Here is a 19,966-nt window from a genome sequence, read left to right as displayed (position 1 = left end):
CAGTTCGGTGCCCTCTAGCGGCATGGGGCTGCAATATATAGACATGAAGAAAAATTATGTAGAATGTTAATAACGTTTTTCTTGTTTAAAAAGCTTTAAAAGATTCCACATAGAAAATTCGGACGCATTAGCTTTTAGCACATTCTCGTAAAAACAACACTGTGGATGCAAATCTATAAATTTTAAAGTCTTGTCCCTGTTCACACTGAACAACAGACAATATAGATTCAAGAGGACAATATTTGACGTAACAACAAAATTCGTAAACAAAACGTGTAAATTATTGTTTGGTTGTATAACATGGTTCAGGTTCTTGCTTAAATATGTGTCATTGAAGTCCCCACAGTGAGTTACAAAATGTGATTCATATATGCAATATTGTTTTCTGTTCACTGATTTACTAGTTTGTTCGCTGTTATTTTGCACCGGAAATAAGATGTTTGAAAATTATTTGATCAGAATGCAACTGAATTAATATTGCACTGTATTATAATTGGTTCAAATGGCTCTGAGCACTATGGGACTCAACTGCTGAGGTCATTAGTCCCCTAGAACTTAGAACTACTTAAACCTAACTAACCTAAGGACATCACAAACATCCATGCCCGAGGCAGGATTCGAACCTGCGACCGTAGCGGTCTTGCGGTTCCAGACTGCAGCGCCTTTAACCGCACAGCCACTTCGGCCGACTGTATTATAATTACTTCACGTAAAAGATGCCCGCTTATATCACACTGTGCCCCTTTCTATCAGACTGTTAATTTCCACAGTGGGGACTACAAAAATAGCAGCCACTTGAAAAACAATAACTATACAATATTTATAATTATAAATCCCTTAGGTCTCTGCTGAGGTGGTGGGCATGTTTACTTCTTCCTGCTCCACTTTCATCCCCATCCCGCCGTCGCACTGCCCTAAGCGTCCATCACTCGCTGCAAACTCCCCCTGCCACCGCCACCACCAACGCCACACTGTTCACTCACGCAATAAATCGCCACCTACCCTCTACCGTGAGCTCTGCGCAGTGGCTGCCAGATACTGGTGAGGGGGTGTGGTCGAACAGCCGCGTGACAAATGATCTCTCTCGTCACGGTAGCGGGAACGCAAATGTGACAGATTGCTGAAACGTCCCGCTAATCGAAGCGATACGAAATACAAGGGTTGGTTAACAATTGGGCACATAGACATAAACCGAAGACAGAGCCTAATACAGGGAGGTGAAACATTTGTAAGTGTTTATTGGTATTTTTATAAAAATTGTTAGTCATTTGTTTAATTAATATTTAAGCAGACATAGCGTCTAATATCTTAGTTATGATGGCGAATCCGTTTGAAGAACATACGAGGGTGAGTCAAATGAAAACCTTAAATTTGTGATAACAAATCGAAATTTCGTGCCGTTATCCTGTAAGTGGTAAGCGTGCTACAAACAGCGTGTAGAATGGCCTGTAGGTGGCAGCATAGTGCAGATGCACACATACCGTCGCAGTATCAGTATAAAAATGGCCGCCCCACTTGCGACTTGCACCAGGGAAGAACAACGTTCTGTTCCAGGTCACAAACAACGAGTTGTGGCTCCACAGAACATGGCAGCAGTTGAAGCCATAGTGAAGAAAAACCGCCGAGTGACACTGAATGACACTGCAACATGTTCACAGATTATTTATGGGTCAGCACACCACATTGTGCATGATGTGCTACAGTTTCACAAAGTGTCTGCAAGATGGGTGCCACGGCAGCTGACTCTTGAAATGGAGAACGTCGTGTTGATGCTTGTGAAGAACTTCTTCGCCGCTTTGAATGAGAAGGTGATGGCTCCCTTGGAAGAATCGTTACTGGGGACGAAACCTGGGTTCACTTCCACCAACCGGAAACGAAGAGAGCGAGAAACCCAGTCCTTGCTCCAAGTGATTTCCGTATGTTTGGACCACTCAAAGACGGAATGGCAGGAAAGAAGTTCCTTTCTGATGAAGAGGTATGCCACGCAGTGCATGAGTGGTTGCGCGGACTACCAAAAGAATTTTTTTCTAAAGGAATTTATGCACTTTGTAAGCGCTAGACGACTTGCTTTGAGCGTGGAGGAGATTATGTTGAAAAGTGATAAAGCTTTGTACTACTTCTGCTCAGTAAATAATATTTAAAAAAAAATATTTAAGATTTTCATTTGACTCACCCTCGAACTTTCGATCAACAGCACCTTTGGTCCGATTTATTACTTTCTGAATGTGTACGAACAACAGAAACTTTCTCTGGAACAGACAATTCAACAGCAGTAGCACGAACCGCGCGAAATATTACACGTGGTAGAAAAGTCTGAACTAGGCCGCAAATGCGTATATGAGCACCTTTCCATGAGTCCGTTACCAGTACCGATCTCGGCCTTCCAAGCTGGAACTGGTTCACTTCCAAGAAGACCAGAAGCTTACTGTTTTGCAAATTTCTGAAACGTGTAGTGTAAGCGTTAGCACAATTCATTTTATCATTCGAAAAAAACCGAACTTTCGTAAGTTTTGTGCAAGATACGTTTCCAGAGGGCCATCGATCACCACAAAGAACAGACGTTTCGCTTTTGCACAGGTTCTAAAAATAGTTTCAGCAGCTAACGTTATGTATTTTCAGACAACAACCTGACCTGTGACAAATACTGTAGGGGAAACACCTAAATCGTTTGTCCATAAGAAACTCGAAAGATAACAATCGGCTGGTAAGGTGAAGTTAACCCTCTTTCGTAGTGCCCATAGTCAGATTTTCTGTGACTATTTTGGAGGAGCAGCGGGCCATTAGCGGAATATACTACTCAGATGTGACCGAGAACGAAGTCCTGCTGACGCTGAAGTGGGAAGTGAAAATGTCGGGGATGAAAGAGGAAAGGGGTGCTTCTTCTTTAAGACGACGATCGATCTCGTACGACACAAGTGATGAAGGAAACTTCTAGTAATGCTCTTACCTGATCCTCCTTACGGCTATAACCTTGCCTTTCGGGCTTTCATCTGTTTGGTTCGATGAAAGAAGCTCTGCATGGCATCAAGTGCAATGTCAACGAAGAGGCAAAGAAACAAGTATAACACTTCCTTCCAGATCAAGGTAAAAAATTCTTCGCTGAGGAGATAAGAAAGCTTGTAAGGAGCCTGCCTGAAGCACTGACGTTAGTGAGGATTACGTATCAAAACGGGCAGATAATCTATAGAATTAATTAACTGTCCAGTTATTTGAGTGGTTAATTAATGAATGACTCTCGTTTATGGTCCGCATTAGAGACTGACAAAGTTTCTAGAAATGGTGCAAATGGCCCTGAGCGCTATGGGACTTAACATTGGAGGCCATCAGTACCCTAGAACTCAGAACTACTTAAACCTAACTAACCTAAGGACGTCACACACATCCATGCCCGAGGTAGGATTCGAACCTGCGACCGTAGTGGTCACGCGGTTCCAGACTGAAGCGCCTAGAACCGCTCGCCAACACGGCCGGCGACAAAGTTTCTAAATATATACTGTATCTCAGAATATTTTATTTTCGCAGCTGATGGATAGTGTAGACTCCAAATAATACTCTTTTAATCATACCGAAAAAACGGAGTTTAGTTGCCGATTATGCAAAACAATTAATATGTAAATCTATTTATGGATATCATTGTCTGATCCAACTTAAAAATGATAAGAAGAGTCATAATCTCCAAAATTTGGTTATATGACAGTACGTCTAACGAAAGACCAGAGATAAAGGAAAACAGTACCGACCAGTTCAGCCTTCGTCGAAAAATTAAAAATAATGCTTCTGAACCATGTTCCTGATATTATAATCCTAAGTACTAGCAGCAACCTGATATTATTCCAGACACATGAACATCAAAGATAGAGAAATTATTTCACACTGCCTAGCAATCCACTAAGCGGATCGACACAAATGCCCTGAAATAGATGAGCTGCAATGACATTGCCGTGGAACACTGTATCCTCCTCAAACATTTTGGCTGTACCAGAATTCTTCCTGCTGTTACCATTATTCTGCCGGATGGGAGTGTGAGATTACCATGTATTTTCTAAAGTAACTATAGTTACGATATCAGAGCGTTTGAATATCGATGCGACAATATGCCGGCAGTGCGCTATCGGTATGTGCCGGCTATTATATAGAGTAGTTATGACCAAACTTTCGCTTCTGAAGCCAGTGTGGACGGAAAGCTATTTATCCTACATGTTCGCAACTTCATAGGAATGCTGTTCAGACTACGCGCTGCAGGATTGGCGTTGTTAGTGGCGTTAGTGTGAAGACTTACCGTTAGGCGCCGCTACTGCTACGTCGACATGGGGTTGAAACACAATCATCAGTGTGCATTACAGTTGTAGAGAGTCAGCATGGTCGGGACAAGGTGAACAGGGCTTTACTCAAAAAGCTATTTTATCAGAACAGAAGCAATGGCGCAGCTGCTCTTCGCTCTTCTTTCCGCTCCGGAGTTGAAGAACATGATTCGGTGTTCGAATTAACTGACAATTTGGGAATTGCTTCTGGGAGAGACTGGCGTCGAATTGTGCCACGAAATGTAGCAGAAGTTATTGCTGCCATGGCTGAGAATGGCAGACACAGTGTGTGATCTTCAAGCAGTGCACGTGCTGTGTCACGACTGAACATTCCATGATCCACCGTCCAGAAACTGCTGCGAACAACTGTGAAATGGTGTCCGTACCAATTTCTATGTTGTCGTGGTTGCATATGTTCGTCACATTGCAAGGCCTGCATTTCGGGGAAAGGTAGGATTGGGGACGGTGATATGCGCATTGGAGGGGTGTTTTTGTTTCAAGGAAATGATTTAAAAATCGGTATTACGAATTTTTTTTAACAGGTTCGGAGTCGGAACTCTTTTATGGCTACTTAAGAGTCACCATTCGTCCTCCAAACCGAGCGAGGTGGCGCAGTGGTTAGCACACTGGACTCGCATTCGGGAGGACGACGGTTCAATCCCGTCTCCGGCCATCCTGATTTAGGTTTTCCGTGATTTCCCTAAATCGTTTCAGGCAAATGCCGGGATGGTTCCTTTGAAAGGGCACGGCCGATTTCCTTCCCGATCCTTCCCTAACCCGAGCTTGCGCTCCGTCTCTAATGACCTCGTTGTCGACGGGACGTTAAACACTACCCACCACCACCACCACCATCGTCCTCCAATATATGCAAAATGTTTCACACTCCAGTTCTAGCTCCTCGTTCCCCCCTCCACCCCCCCCCCCCCCCGTCTCCCCCACTACCCACTGTCGTTTGAGTGCCCTTGTCACACAGAGCGACGTTTGTGATCTGGAACGTAAATATGGTACGTAACTAACTTACATTTCCCCCTCATTTGCAAATTAAACTGTGTTTCCGTCAGTGCTTTATTAATTATTTCTCTTCGGCATGCCTTTACAGATGTTTCCACAAAGTTTCATTGTCCCATGATCACTCGCTTTTCATGTAGCGGAAGTTTAATTTAACCACCTTGTACTTCTGCTGGCAGCTGACGTGATGGCTCGGTGCGCCTACCTTCAGTTGAGCGTAAACTAAGACGCAACGCGACTAAAATAAGCTTAAGCTTATTTACTACAAGAGCTCGAAATGACGTCTATCAGTGCCAAGAGCAGCCTGACACTTTCTGTACACAGTATAAAACGCTCGTCGAATAACGGCTGCAAGAATTTTTGAAATCAAACCGTCTTCTAGCTCTTCAAATCTATGAGGATTCTTTGGGTGCACTTTTTATTTAACATCGCCCAGTAATAATAATTATGTAGGGAACAAAGGCGCTGGTCAAGTACGCTTTCATCAAAAACCCTTTGTAATAAAATCATAGGCGCTTGACCATGAATGAAATAACCGCAGTACCTTTCGTTACTTGTAGGTTCTCTGGAAATAATGACTGCATTTTGTGAACGTATTTGTCAGAAACCATGTTTTCGTAGAACAAGTGGTGCAATATTTCATTTTCTACTAATTTCGCATCACGTTCTTGTTTTTACATTGTGCAAATGTTCTTCTTGTCACTTATGAGGATTTTCAGAATTCCAACATCGAGAGTTTTGGAAATCTATTGCTACTAAATGCCTCTATTTTCAATTAAAAAAAAGAGCACTTCAGGCTGTGAGAGTAATAAAATTGAGGCCATAGCGTACGTGAGTTGTAGTCGTACTACCTAATATACAGACAGCCTTTATGTCGAATAAATATTTTGCTATAATTTTCTTATAATTTAATGTCCGCCCCTGGTAGCTGAGTGATCAGCCCGGGTTCGATTCCCGGCTGGGTCGGAGATTTTCTACGCTCAGGTACTGGGTGTTGTGTGTTGTCCTTATCATCATAATTTCCTCCCCATCGACACGCAAGTCGCCGAAGTGGCGTCAACCAGAAAGAATTGCACCAGGCGAACAGTCTACGCGGCGGAGGCCCTAGCCACACGGCTTTCCATATAATTTAGTAAAATTGTTATCCTTTCTTCATATAGATATTGTGATTTAGTGTGGTAAATTTTATAACAGTTCTGAAGAGAAATATGAGAGAGAGAGAGATTTGGAATGTCCGACACAGAGGTTCAAATGGTTCAAATGGCTCTGAGCACTGTGGGACTTAACTGCTGAGGTCATCAGTCCCCTAGAACTTAGAACTACTTAAACCTAATCAATCTAAGGACATCACACACATCCATGCCCGAGGCAGAATTCGAACCTGCGACCGTAGCGGTCACGCGGTTCCAGACCGTAGCGCCTAGAACCGCTCGGCCACTCCGGCCGGCCGACACAGAGGAAATGAAAGCAAGTTGGACGCACGCTCCGTTTTAAGTTAATGGACGCCCTTGGCATCGAAGGTGCTAGCTAATTAGGATACAGAATGTTACTACCTTCAACATTACTATGGTTAGAAGTGTTAATAACGCTGTTGCTTTGCCTTTTTTATCGTTAGGGCTCTAGTTAAGAATGCTTTTTTGAGCAGTTGAGTTTTGATTGGTAGTGGACTAGATGGTTGAGCCAGCTATGTAAACTCCCTTAAACAGGGGTAAGTAAGCTTATTCTGATCAGCTGAGTACAGTATGCTGTGTCTGTGGATCATTTCCCACGAAACAGTTTTCCGGATCAAATTCCTAAGCTTTTCGGAAAACCGTGATCCAGAGAGACGTTCGTCGTATGACATAATCCAGGTAAATAAAGCATTTGTTGAGTGAAATTAGAGTACTCATTAGTTGATCTTTGAATCAATAACGTTTCGTACAGTTTTTGTAGATGTCTGAATGGGAATAATGTTTGAACGGTAATATTTCCGATCATTATCCAGTTTGAGGTAGCTGTCAATAGACTGAACCTTAACCACTGAGAGACGTTACTCTTTTATTTTGTATCCAAGATGGTTTGTAGGTAGTTTGAAGGCAGAAAAAGACTCATGTTCAAAGTAAGGGTAAAATGCGGACTACTATCGTTTTTTATCGGACGGTTCGAGTAGTTGTGTGACTTCATTAATAGTAAACCGGACTTAGAAACAGTCAGATTGCCCTTTTCTCTAGTAGTCATGAAGAACTGTATACAAAATCTAAGAAAAGCACAATAACCCTACTTAAAGAAGTACTGCTTGAAGTGTCCACAAACTACTCCAAGATATTTCTTCAGGTGAGTATTGTTAATCGCTTAATTGTTAAGTGGATGAAATTCGTTGACGTAATTTGTAATCCGTAGTGTTACAGCGTGGTGGCAAAGAACATTTGCTTCACAGTGGGAAAGTGTAGTTAATATCGTTGGGGAACACATTAGATGTCCAAGGCAGCGAATGTATACCTGAAACGGAAAATATACTTCAATGCGCGTTTCAGAATTAATCCGATTATGAATGACTGAGGATATCACGGCGGTCGGTCGACTGTCGCATGGTCCGCAGCGTTTGATTGCAGGATTCCCTTTCGTTTTATTTCGGAATTAAAATATTGCTCAGACCTCGTTTTCTTCTTAGATCTCATACCAAGCACAAGGAGTGAAAAGACAAAATGTATATATTTCGCTTCCCTTGAGCATAATGCTTATAAGAAAGCTCTATTAGCTCTAAAAGTCAGAAACAGATAATATCGGAATAGTTAGGAATTCATGAATATCTCTGATATGAAAACAGCAAATCACAAACACGAAATGAAATATAAATTAATGATCCAAATTCGGTAAGGAAACATACAACACACTTCATCGCAACTATGTTTCGATATTCAAAAGAATAATGTTTGTGAACAATCAGAAAAATGCTAGATTTCTCTGACTTGAAGGGGGTAACACCGCTAGATTATTTATTCCGTAAGTATGTTCTTCGTAGCATTTTAAAAGGGGATATTTACTAGAAAATCATGTTACTTTAAATAGAAAATCTCTTCGCCGTCGAGATGAAGCAAGTGCCTTGTATATATTTATTAAAATATAAGCCAGAGATTAATATTAGCTTAACGTAATTCCCAGCTATACGATTTTAACAGTTTTCAGTATTTGTAAGTTTTGGCATAAGAGTTAATTTTCTTTAAAGAGTTCTTTTACAATTAAACATCAATGAAAAGGTACAAACAAGAATAACAACAACATTGTTCATGGGGGTATACATGATTAAAACGTGGTTGTGGTAGTATTGACATACTGACATTACCTACAACCTGGTTATTTTGCTGAAATAAAATTTAGAAGTCCTCAGATAAAGAATCCATAGGTCGGATGTTGAGTCCTTATATCAACCACAAGCTGGCTGTTTATGTATACGTTAAATTTTGTATATTGCTCCTAAAAGGAGATAAAATAATAGAGAAGCGCCACGGCACAGTTTGGGGGAGTACAAGAGTCAACCTCTCCACCATACACTAACGCAATTGTCAGTTACAGGATTGATATCGAGCAACAATACCTGAATTAGTCAATCGATTTTGAACCACCGTAAATTTTTTTGTTTTCGGTTTAAGCTTGAGGTGAGGTATGTGAACAGATGCAGCTGAAACGCTAATCGGAGGGGGGGGGGGGGGGGAGGGCAGGTTGTTTGGGGAAGGAGACCAGACAATGAGGTCATCGGTCTCATCGGATTAGGGAAGGATGAGGAAGGAAGTCGGCCGTGCCCTTTCAAAGGAACCATCCCGGCATTCGCAAACGCGCTAATCGGAAGTGCTAAATTGCGCAATGACGTTCTCGGCCTTCACTTGGGCACAACGTTTCGTTTTTGTTGACCTGATTTTGTCCTGCGAAACTCCAGACCCTCAAACTTACTGTACTACTGTGCGTACCAGTATCATCGAAGCATTGTGAATACGTTTAACAGGACTTTATTGCATGAAGGAAAACAGACATTCGTCATACGATTCTCTACTTGCATAGTACATGCACAAAAAGAACACGCGTTCATTTATCACTTACATCATAGCGATCGGGAACTACACAACGAACACAACAGCGTATAATCGTTCTCACAGCACAAGAGACCCAACACACGCTGGTAACGGAAACACCACCACCGGCCACTGCGTCAGAGGAACTGCCCGGGGCATCATGCAGTGACTGCCGCCTGGAGCCTACTTAGCGGACTATTACATGCCGCGCAATGCCGGCAGCAGCACGAGCCTCGCACGTAAGGGACCACATACAACGCAGGTCTAACGACTGAAGGAAAATACGTAGAATTATCTGTATCGGGTGTGCACAGACTTGGGAGTATCGACGGCAACAAACCCCCACTCTGACTACGTGAAGTGCTGCAAGAAGGAAAATAATTACTTAATTAGTTCTAATCATTTGTTTCACAATTATTCCCTTTATTTGACATACGTAGTTACAACACTGTATTTAAAAAAAAAAAAGATATATCGGCACCCGCCCATTCTTTCTCGGGAAGGACTGAAAGATAAGTAAAAAAAAAAAAATTGCAAGAACGAAAGTTGAGAACCCAGCTACCATTAGATAACTGGCGCGATGCGACCGTGGTCTGTGCATCCCTGATCAGTATTATAAGCAGGGCAGCTGAGGGCAATCGAACAAGCAGCTCTGGTCTTATACACCATCGCACTCCTCTAAGGTTACATCCCGGAATTACACAATACCGCAGAAATATTCTGGTCGACAGCATGAGACAGAAAATGCAAATTCGTGAAATTCGGTATGTGTGAGAGAAGTGGACCATTCGCAAAATATATTGCAGAAATCTCGTCGCAGTGTATAGGAAAAATGATTTCTGCACCGTATGTCTCAGAAATTGTAACAATTAGACATTCTGAATTAAGAATTCGAAATATGTTACTGTGATATCTATGTGTATAGCTGTGTTGTTAACTTCTTACACGAAACACCTGGTAATAAAAACTTCAGACATACCGGCGAACTTCTTATTTACTGCCTTAATTTTGCTGATTCTGTGAGTGTATCGTTCAGGTGATTTGCAACAGTTGCTTCAAATAAGCAATACTCTTCTGAATTATGAGAAAACATCTAACTCAGTGCATAACGCATTTTATGACGAACTTCTTCACTGTGAAAAACAAAACCAACAAAGTCCTGTAGTATTTTCAAAAGCTCCATTATTGTCGTGTTTTTCGTGTATCGAAACCCGCACAAAAATATACTGGATACAAATGGGACAACGTTGTTGTCTTAAATACAGAATAACATTTTCATTGCTTAAGACTTCAAGCATAAAATTCAGTGAAGATAACTTACTTATTATCAGGGTTTTCATATTTTCTGTCCTGCAAACAGGGACACATCTCTTAAACTGGCAAAGAACGGAAGTAATTTGGTAAGCCGAAATCGGAACACTTCTGTTAAGCTTAAAAACCATGAATTAATGAAGGAAAATACTGTCTCGGCTTTGTGATTACTATCGTCTGCAGCTGTACCGAAATAACGGACATTCGAAAGAGCGTCGAATTTTTGTTTTACAGTGTCACACGCTAAGACTGATTTCATAGCTGCCGCTGATTTTGTTCTGACCAATGTCACGTCTTTTGCTGCTTAGGAATCATTAAAAAGTTCGAGCTTAGGCGAGAAGAACAGTCCACTAATATCAAAGACATCTGATACTTAACTTTGTGGTAGCACGTTGATAATTGCTCTGCTATTACTAAATTTCCCTGTTTAAATGAACTTTGAACAAAACAGCTGTCCTTTGTTTAATTGCTTGCGGAGACCTCGTTTGATTTATACTATACGCAATCAAAATGATCTAATTGCTCTACCCCATGTTCAATGGAAAAATAGCACCTACAAATTACACATTCTACTTCACAGTCGATTCCTCCTCGCTTTATGAAAAACAGTTCTTGTGAGTATCTTTCTTGGAATAAACACTTTCTCTTTGTATTTTTGTGTACACTTGGAGGAGTCAAACGCTTTAATAACAAATTAACTGTGATAAAACCCAGGCAGAGGAGCAGAGAACCACGCTGGTAAAAAGCTTAAGGTAAACCGGGATAACGGACAATACAGGAGACTCATCAGCGTTACAGCTCACTAATACTCCTTAACGGACTCAGTCAGCTGCGACAGTAAAAACTTTAATTATTTAGATTAACAGCTGAAGTGGAAATATAGATCCACGCATGAATTTGGAGAAAAAACGATAGGATGAGAACATTCCGGGCCAAACTGCCGTCCCGAAAGTATTTTTTGGGGCACCAATTTCTTTGATCTGAAACCGGGAATGTCCCGGTGAACCTGGACATTACCTATGATAGTATCTTGCAGTTCCGCTGCTGTCATCCAGTTATCGGTTGTTGAAAGAATTTGCAGCCAACCAAAATTCCAACGAAAAAATTATGTTGCCTGTGCTCTTGTTGCAATGTCCCTCTTAGATCGTACTAACTTCAATGTTCTTATATAACTCAATTAGTGTAGCATATTCTTACTACACACAGGGCATGGTTAAACGAAGCACCATATGGGAAATAACACTAGCCTTCGATGTCTGAAGTCCACGATTTTACAACACACAGTCCTCTTTTCACGATTGGCACAAATAATCGAAATCTTGCCGAAGAGCGATGTAAACACACGTGTAGCCCTCTTATACTAGATACCGACCGAGAACTAGTTACGATAGTCTGCAATAGGACTGCAGAGCACTTGCAGCTGCTTGTGCACAATATCTATCGCCTTTATATACCTCTAACTGCTTAAATTTTATTGGGAAGTTCAGGAAAAGAATTTAGTTTTGATGCTAATGTATTGTCGATAAAATTTAGTTGCAAAATAAAAATTTAAATAAAAAACGTCTTAATGTCACAAACATCACATCTAACAAAATTACAATTACTATTCATTCCGCTCCATCGTTGGCTGACTGACGCAGCAATCGGTTTTGATGGCTAGATTAAAAATAAAAGTAAAACAATCACGACTACAAAGTTGTTTATATTTAAAAACAACGCGTTTCTCATTGGTTGCGTATCATCAGAATTCTAAAATGAAAAAGAGGCTAATTAAACACCTGTTCTGTAAACATTATATGACAATTGAATGTATTGTTTGAGGTTTTAATTAAAATTTTGGCACAGCTTAGAACCATGCCTAATAATGTTTGTATGATAGTCATTTAAGTAGCATCCTTTCTCGTTATAGATAACCTGATGATGCCTAACCACAGCAAAGTGTTTTTTTTAATAAAAATTATTTTACAGCCGTGACTGTTTTATTTTTAATGTAAGATTGAAAGTCGCATTTGGTATAAACAACATAAAGGTGCTAATATCTTTGTTGTTCATCAAGTATTTAGACAGTATTTCAGCTGTTGGTAATCCTTAGAATTTTTAAATATATTGTAAAACGTGCCTAAAATTTTAAAATACCTCGTATATCTATTTAAAAATAAGAACGTAAGCAGGCCTAGAGCATTTTAACTTTTCACTCCTTTAAACAGGTTTATAATATATTTGTAAGTAATGGGCAAGTGGTATACAGCATTTTAAAATTCTTAAATTTGCTGCATGACATATACTGTCAACAGTCGTTGCAGGAAAGTAAAGATTTTTAGCAGCTTTATGGTGGTTATATATAAATAATTTATTTTATAGAGGCTGTGGACCACAATTTGAAGAAAAACGATGACAATTAATAAATAAATTAAATTATGTGTAATAAACAGTATTTGTTATCGGGTTTTAGAACTAAAAATGAGGAACAGATATTTTTCAAATAGAAAAAAAAAATAGCCACCTTTCCCGAAACTGGGCCGTTTTGCCACAGGCTAATTTTGCTACGAGATGTTTGCGTAAGACGCATATCCATCAATTTTAATCGAAGTGACTCTTGCAATGCCCGCGGTCCTGCTAGTGCACCGCGCGCTGTTGCTCCGTGTACTCACCGGCGCGCCGACGCGACGTGGCGGTGGCAGCGACAGAGGCTGCGGCGCGATCCGCTCGTTGCCGGGCGACCGGCTAGTCGGCGCGGCGTCCCGTGCACCACTGAAAGTCGACGTCGCGACGCTCTCAGAGGAGAGGCGCCTCACAGGGCGCGCATGCGCACCGCGGCGCCGGGTGGGCCCGTCTGGTGCCAGACGCCGGACACGCCTGTCGGGAACGGACAACGTCGTCACGACTGCCACAGTCAGATACATGTCACAACAAGGACCTCCACTTCTCTCGCACTCGATACATTACTCATAGATTGGCCTGTTACCTTAAAGCCTTTAACGCTTTCATTTCAAATAATTAAAATTTCATATACTACAGGCTGTATCAAAAAGAATCATCCGATTTTAAAAAAAATCATAGCTGTTATGTCATTTGAGATATGTGTGTGAACAACGGGGTCTAGTGAAGCACGGGATACAACCCGTCGGCTTTGACCTATCTTCACTTTGAGGCATAGATAATAAAACAGTCCTGTGTTCCGGATAAGCGCTATCATTGTACATTAAAATTATTCGCAATTATATTGAGGTAATTTGGAGTATTAGTTTGTTATTGTAGAACAATATATACTGTGTTATTTTCGTTTATAGGAATGGATTTTTCTGTTTGTGGGTATGTAATATTCGTTACTGTCTCTCTAGGTGAGCTTCGGTTATTCCTCGATATTTTCGTGTGGTAAGTTCACTTTTCCATTTGCTTCTTTCACTGTATTTCACTATTTTGACGTATTTCATTGTTTTATTCCACCAATATGTGTATTTTCGTGTTGTGAAGTACGCAATAGAAATTTCTCAGCTGTCGATCTTCTTTCGTTTCCCAGCGCTAGTATCAGTACGACATTTTCGAATGTGTACTTGCTGTATCACAGGCGAAACCCCTGACACAACTGAAATTTGTATCCCGTCCTTCACTTCGCCTTTACACTGACGACACAACTAAAATTTGTATCCCGTCCTTCACTTTGCCTTTACACCGACACTATATATGTCAATTGGCGAGCAAGGCACAAATGTTGCGTATAGCTATATAGCTCAAGTAACGAATGGGATATTATTAGCGTCCAAGGCAACAAGAAAACTGTACCCCATAGTGAAGAGCGGGATACAAATTCTACATGTGTCGTCTTCTTGTCTCCGCGTAGTTCAGTTGTGGTACTGGTTGCAAATGTAACTTACGTCCATTTCCACCTTTTCGTTACCAGCGTACATATATAGAGGTCAACGGGAGTATCTTATACATATATTACATACGTAGGTCCTTCTGTCATCAGTAGTACTGATATGTACGTAAGAAAGGACTGTTAGTAATAGCGGAGAGGAAATAAAAACACATCTACAATTTGTATTCCCTGTTTCATTTAGGGTTTAATGAAGCGGAAGATACATCGTTGAAGAGAAGAACAGGACAGTAATGCTAGTGAAAACGAAGAAATCGACTTACGACACACTCGTATTCCGTACTGTACTTAGGCAACAAACTTCGAATGAGCTTTCAATTTGTATCTGGTGTTTCCTTTACGGTTTAGTGCAACAGGCTATACATAGTTCAAGTGGACAACAGGACAGCAATGCTACTTAAAACTAAGAAATCGACGTACGCTAAACTTAAGCAATACAGTTCGAAAGGGTTTCGAGATACAACTGACATACATGTAACGTGATGTATTCTTGTGCTAGTAATATATTTCATTCATTTCTTTCCATTGAATTTTGCGGAGAAATACTAAGATACAAACACCCGATATCGTTAACGTGAAAATACTACTGGCCCTTATATATGTGAAGTACAGTTTTTATCTCTCGCATTCCTTTGTTTCTGAATATTCTTCTCAACTCTTTCATCTTTGTAATACATGCTCTGTGACCAATTCTGTCGTCATTGATCAAAGCAGACGGGTTGTATCCCCTGCTAAACCAGACCCGAACAACGTACTGTTGGAAACCCTCGAGTTTTACATGGTTCCCGTTAAGTAGCAGCAGTGTGTGGCCCCTTCAGTTCTAGAGAATGGTGTCGGGACAATAGAAAGCGTTTTGTGTTCCACATTTTGTACAGTGCGGGTCGGTAAAAACTACTCAGCGCGACTTTCGTACGAGGTATGGCACAGCACAGAGCATTAGGCGATGGCATGAGCAATTCCTAGAAACAGGTTCTTCCTGTAAAGGCAAATCGTCGGGCCGTCCCCTAGTGTCTGACACAGACGTCGGACGCGTCCGCCATAGTTTCACAATGAGTACGCTGAAATCGTTCACCCTGCAGCTCGCCAGTTCTCCTATGTCCGTTTGACGTATGTTGCGTCGACGTTTACACATGATGCCATATAAAATTCAGATACTGCGAGTTCTGCGTGAAGGTGACAAACAACAACACGTGTAGTTATGTAATTTCGTTCTTTGCAAAGATTGAGGATGGGACTTTTCTTCCACGCTTAGTTGCACAACATGACAGAGACTCTCCAAAATTTAGCATGTTATGTGCAGTTTCATGGCAAAAGGTGTATGGTCCATTTTTCTCTGCCGAGAACATTGTTACAGGAGGCAGGTATCTCGATATGCTTGAGATTGGTTCAGATGGCTCTAAGCACCATGGGACTTAACTTCTGAGGTCATCAATCCCCTAGAACTTAGAACTACTTAAACCTAACTAACCGAAGGACATCACACACATCCATGCCCGAGGCGGATTCGAACATGCGACCGTAGCGGTCGCGCGGTTCCAGACTGTAGCGCCTAGAACCGCACGGCCACCACGGCCTGCCGATATGCTTGAGAACTTTGTTTTCTCACATTTGGAGACTGATTCGAACGACTTCATTTACCAACAGAATGGGGCACCGCCACAATGGCATCTGGAACCGCGCGAATTTTTAAATCAAAGGATCTCTGAACGATGAATTGGTCGCACTGCACCAAATCATTAAACCACACTTTACTGGTCTCCATGGTCACCAGACTTGACTGGATGTGATTATTTCTTGTGCGGATTTATAAAAGACTCTGTTTATGTGCCTCCGTTACCAACAACAATGAATGAAGAGAGACATCGCATAACAGCAACTCTGGAAGCTGTAACTCAATACATGCTCGTTGCAGTGTGGGAACAATCTGAATACCGCATAGACATATGCCGTGCATTTCAAGGTGGTATACTGAACACCTATGAAGAAATATGAAAACACACTTTGAGTCTCCCGTTCATCAAAAAACAAATTCATTGTATATGTTCAACAGCTTATGAAATACAGACGTTCCGAATCGGATGATTCTTTTTGATACACCCTGTACTATAAAACTTGGTTAAATGCTTTTGGAGCTGTTACTGAATGATAGCAGTTATTGTAGTCGAGTGGCATGAAAGGGAAGCAGTGGTTAAGAAGCTAGTGGGACAGGATTGTGCCCCATATCAGATGTTTTTCGATCTGTACATTGAGCAGGCAGTAAAGGAAACAAAAGAAAAATTTGGAATAGGAATTAACGTTCTGGGAGAAGAAATAAAACTTTTAGGCATGTCGATGGCATTGTAATTCTCGCAGAGACAGCAAAGGACTTGGAAAAGCAGTTGAACAGAATGGACAGTGTCTTGAAAGGAGGATATAAGACGAAAATCAGTAAAAGCAAAACGAGGATAATGGAATTTAGTCGAATTAAGTTGGGTGATGCTGAGGGAATTAGATTAGGAAATCAGATACTTAAAGTAGTAGATGAGTTTGGCTACTTGGGGAGCAAAATAACTGATGATGGTCGAAAGAGAGACGATATAAAATGTAGACTGGCAATGGCAAAGAAAGCGTTTCTGAAGAAGAGAAATTTGTTAACATCGAGTACAGATTTAAGTGTCATGAAGTCTTTTCTGAAAGTATTGGTATGGAGTGTAGCCATGTATGGATGTGAAACATGGACAATAAATAGGTTAGACAAGAAGAAAATAGAAGCTTTCGAAATGGCAAGAAAAGGGTTTCTGAAAAGGAGAAATTTGTTAACATCGAGTACAGGTGCGAGGTAGTCTTTTCTGAAAGTATTCGTATGGTGTGTAGCCACGAATGGAAGTGAAACTGGATGATAAACAGCTAGGACGAGAAAAGCTTTTGAAACATGGTGCTACGAAAAAATGCTGAAATTTGGGTGGGTAGATCACGTAACCAACGAGGAGGTACTGAACAGAATTGGGGAGAAAAGAAATTTGTGGCACAACCTGACTACAAAACTGGATCGATTTGTAGGACACATATTGAGGCATCAATGGATCACCAGTTTAGTACTGGAGGGAAGCGTAGGGGGGCGGGGATCGTAGAAGGAGACCAGGAGACGAATACACTAAGCGGATTCAGAGGGATTTTGGTTGCAGTAGCTACTCGGAGATAAAGAGGCTTGCACAGGATAGAGCAGCATGGAGAGCTGCAGTAAACCAGTCTTTGGACTGAAGGCTACAACATCAGTTGACTGAGGGCATAAGTGGAATGTATGTTTTGCTGAGCTCAAGGAGGAATAGATGGTTCCTTAAACTCGTTCCTCCTCCAGACTAGCGGGACATATACACCCCATCTGAAACAACTTTTTTACTGCGCTTTGGGATGTGTAAAGGGAAGAAGTAAGTACCATTATTATACACTCCTGGAAATTGAAATAAGAACACCGTGAATTCATTGTCCCAGGAAGGGGAAACTTTATTGACACATTCCTGGGGTCAGATACATCACATGATCACACTGACAGAACCACAGGCACATAGACACAGGCAACAGAGCATGCACAATGTCGGCACTAGTACAGTGTATATCCACCTTTCGCAGCAATGCAGGCTGCTATTCTCCCATGGAGACGATCGTAGAGATGCTGGATGTAGTCCTGTGGAACGGCTTGCCATGCCATTTCCACCTGGCGCCTCAGTTGGACCAGCGTTCGTGCTGGACGTGCAGACCGCGTGAGACGACGCTTCATCCAGTCCCAAACATGCTCAATGGGGGACAGATCCGGAGATCTTGCTGGCCGGGGTAGTTGACTTACACCTTCTAGAGCACGTTGGGTGGCACGGGATACATGCGGACGTGCATTGTCCTGTTGGAACAGCAAGTTCCCTTGCCGGTCTAGGAATGGTAGAACGATGGGTTCGATGACGGTTTGGATGTACCGTGCACTATTCAGTGTCCCCTCGACGATCACCAGTGGTGTACGGCCAGTGTAGGAGATCGCTCTCCACACCATGATGCCGGGTGTTGGCCCTGTGTGCCTCGGTCGTATGCAGTCCTGATTGTGGCGCTCACCTGCACGGCGCCAAACACGCATACGACCATCTTTGGCACCAAGGCAGAAGCGACTCTCATCGCTGAAGACGACACGTCTCCATTCGTCCCTCCATTCACGCCTGTCGCGACACCACTGGAGGCGGGCTGCACGATGTTGGGGCGTGAGCGGAAGACGGCCTAACGGTGTGCGGGACCGTAGCCCAGCTTCATGGAGACGGTTGCGAATGGTCCTCGCCGATACCCCAGGAGCAACAGTGTCCCTAATTTGCTGGGAAGTGGCGGTGCGGTCCCCTACGGCACTGCGTAGGATCCTACGGTCTTGGCGTGCATCCGTGCGTCGCTGCGGTCCGGTCCCAGGTCGACGGGCACGTGCACCTTCCGCCGACCACTGGCGACAACATCGATGTACTGTGGAGACCTCACGCCCCACGTGTTGAGCAATTCGGCGGTACGTCCACCCGGCCTCCCGCATGCCCACTATACGCCCTCGCTCAAAGTCCGTCAACTGCACATACGGTTCACGTCCACGCTGTCGCGGCATGCTACCAGTGTTAAAGACTGCGATGGAGCTCCGTATGCCACGGCAAACTGGCTGACACTGACGGCGGCGGTGCACAAATGCTGCGCAGCTAGCGCCATTCGACGGCCAACACCGCGGTTCCTGGTGTGTCCACTGTGCCGTGCGTGTGATCATTGCTTGTACAGCCCTCTCGCAGTGTCCGGAGCACGTATGGTGGGTCTGACACACCGGTGTCAATGTGTTCTTTTTTCCATTTCCAGGAGTGTATCAAACGAAATCCAAGATAATAAGCCAGTTACAGTTTCGCCAAATGCTCACTACCAAAGAGATAACAGACTTGTCACAAGAAAAAACAGAGATGGTTCAACCTCAACGATATCTTGCCCTGCATCCGTAGCCGATTACACAGCTGTAACAGGTGCTGTAGACCCGTTAGACCAGCGGAGAGAAAGGTTTGCTGTTGGAAATAGGTCACTCTGATGGTGGTATCTTATTTTTTCTTTTCTTTTAGACGTTGGAACAGTAAATAATTTCATCATGTGGATCTGAAATAATGGAGGAAAATGTGACCAGTTTCCTTTTCACCTTGGTTTTGAAAGGCAGCTTTCAGCTGGGAGAAATACGAAGGAAAGGGGAAGGCCAGCATTCACCAAAAAAGAAAAAAAAATATTTTGTTGAGTTTTCCATTTCATGCCGTTTTCATGTAACAAACCTGATAAAATGGGCTTCAATGTCGTATCTTAAAGGTCTGTTTAGCTTATATGTTTTAAGTAATGAATGTCAGGTTCTTTATGCAGTTTTTTCACTTGTACTCTGCGCAGTGGCGTTTTCTTGTAATAAA

This window comes from Schistocerca serialis, chromosome 7 (assembly GCF_023864345.2).
Source record: "Schistocerca serialis cubense isolate TAMUIC-IGC-003099 chromosome 7, iqSchSeri2.2, whole genome shotgun sequence".
NCBI lineage: Eukaryota > Metazoa > Arthropoda > Insecta > Orthoptera > Acrididae > Schistocerca > Schistocerca serialis.
This window is presented reverse-complemented; position numbering follows the sequence as displayed.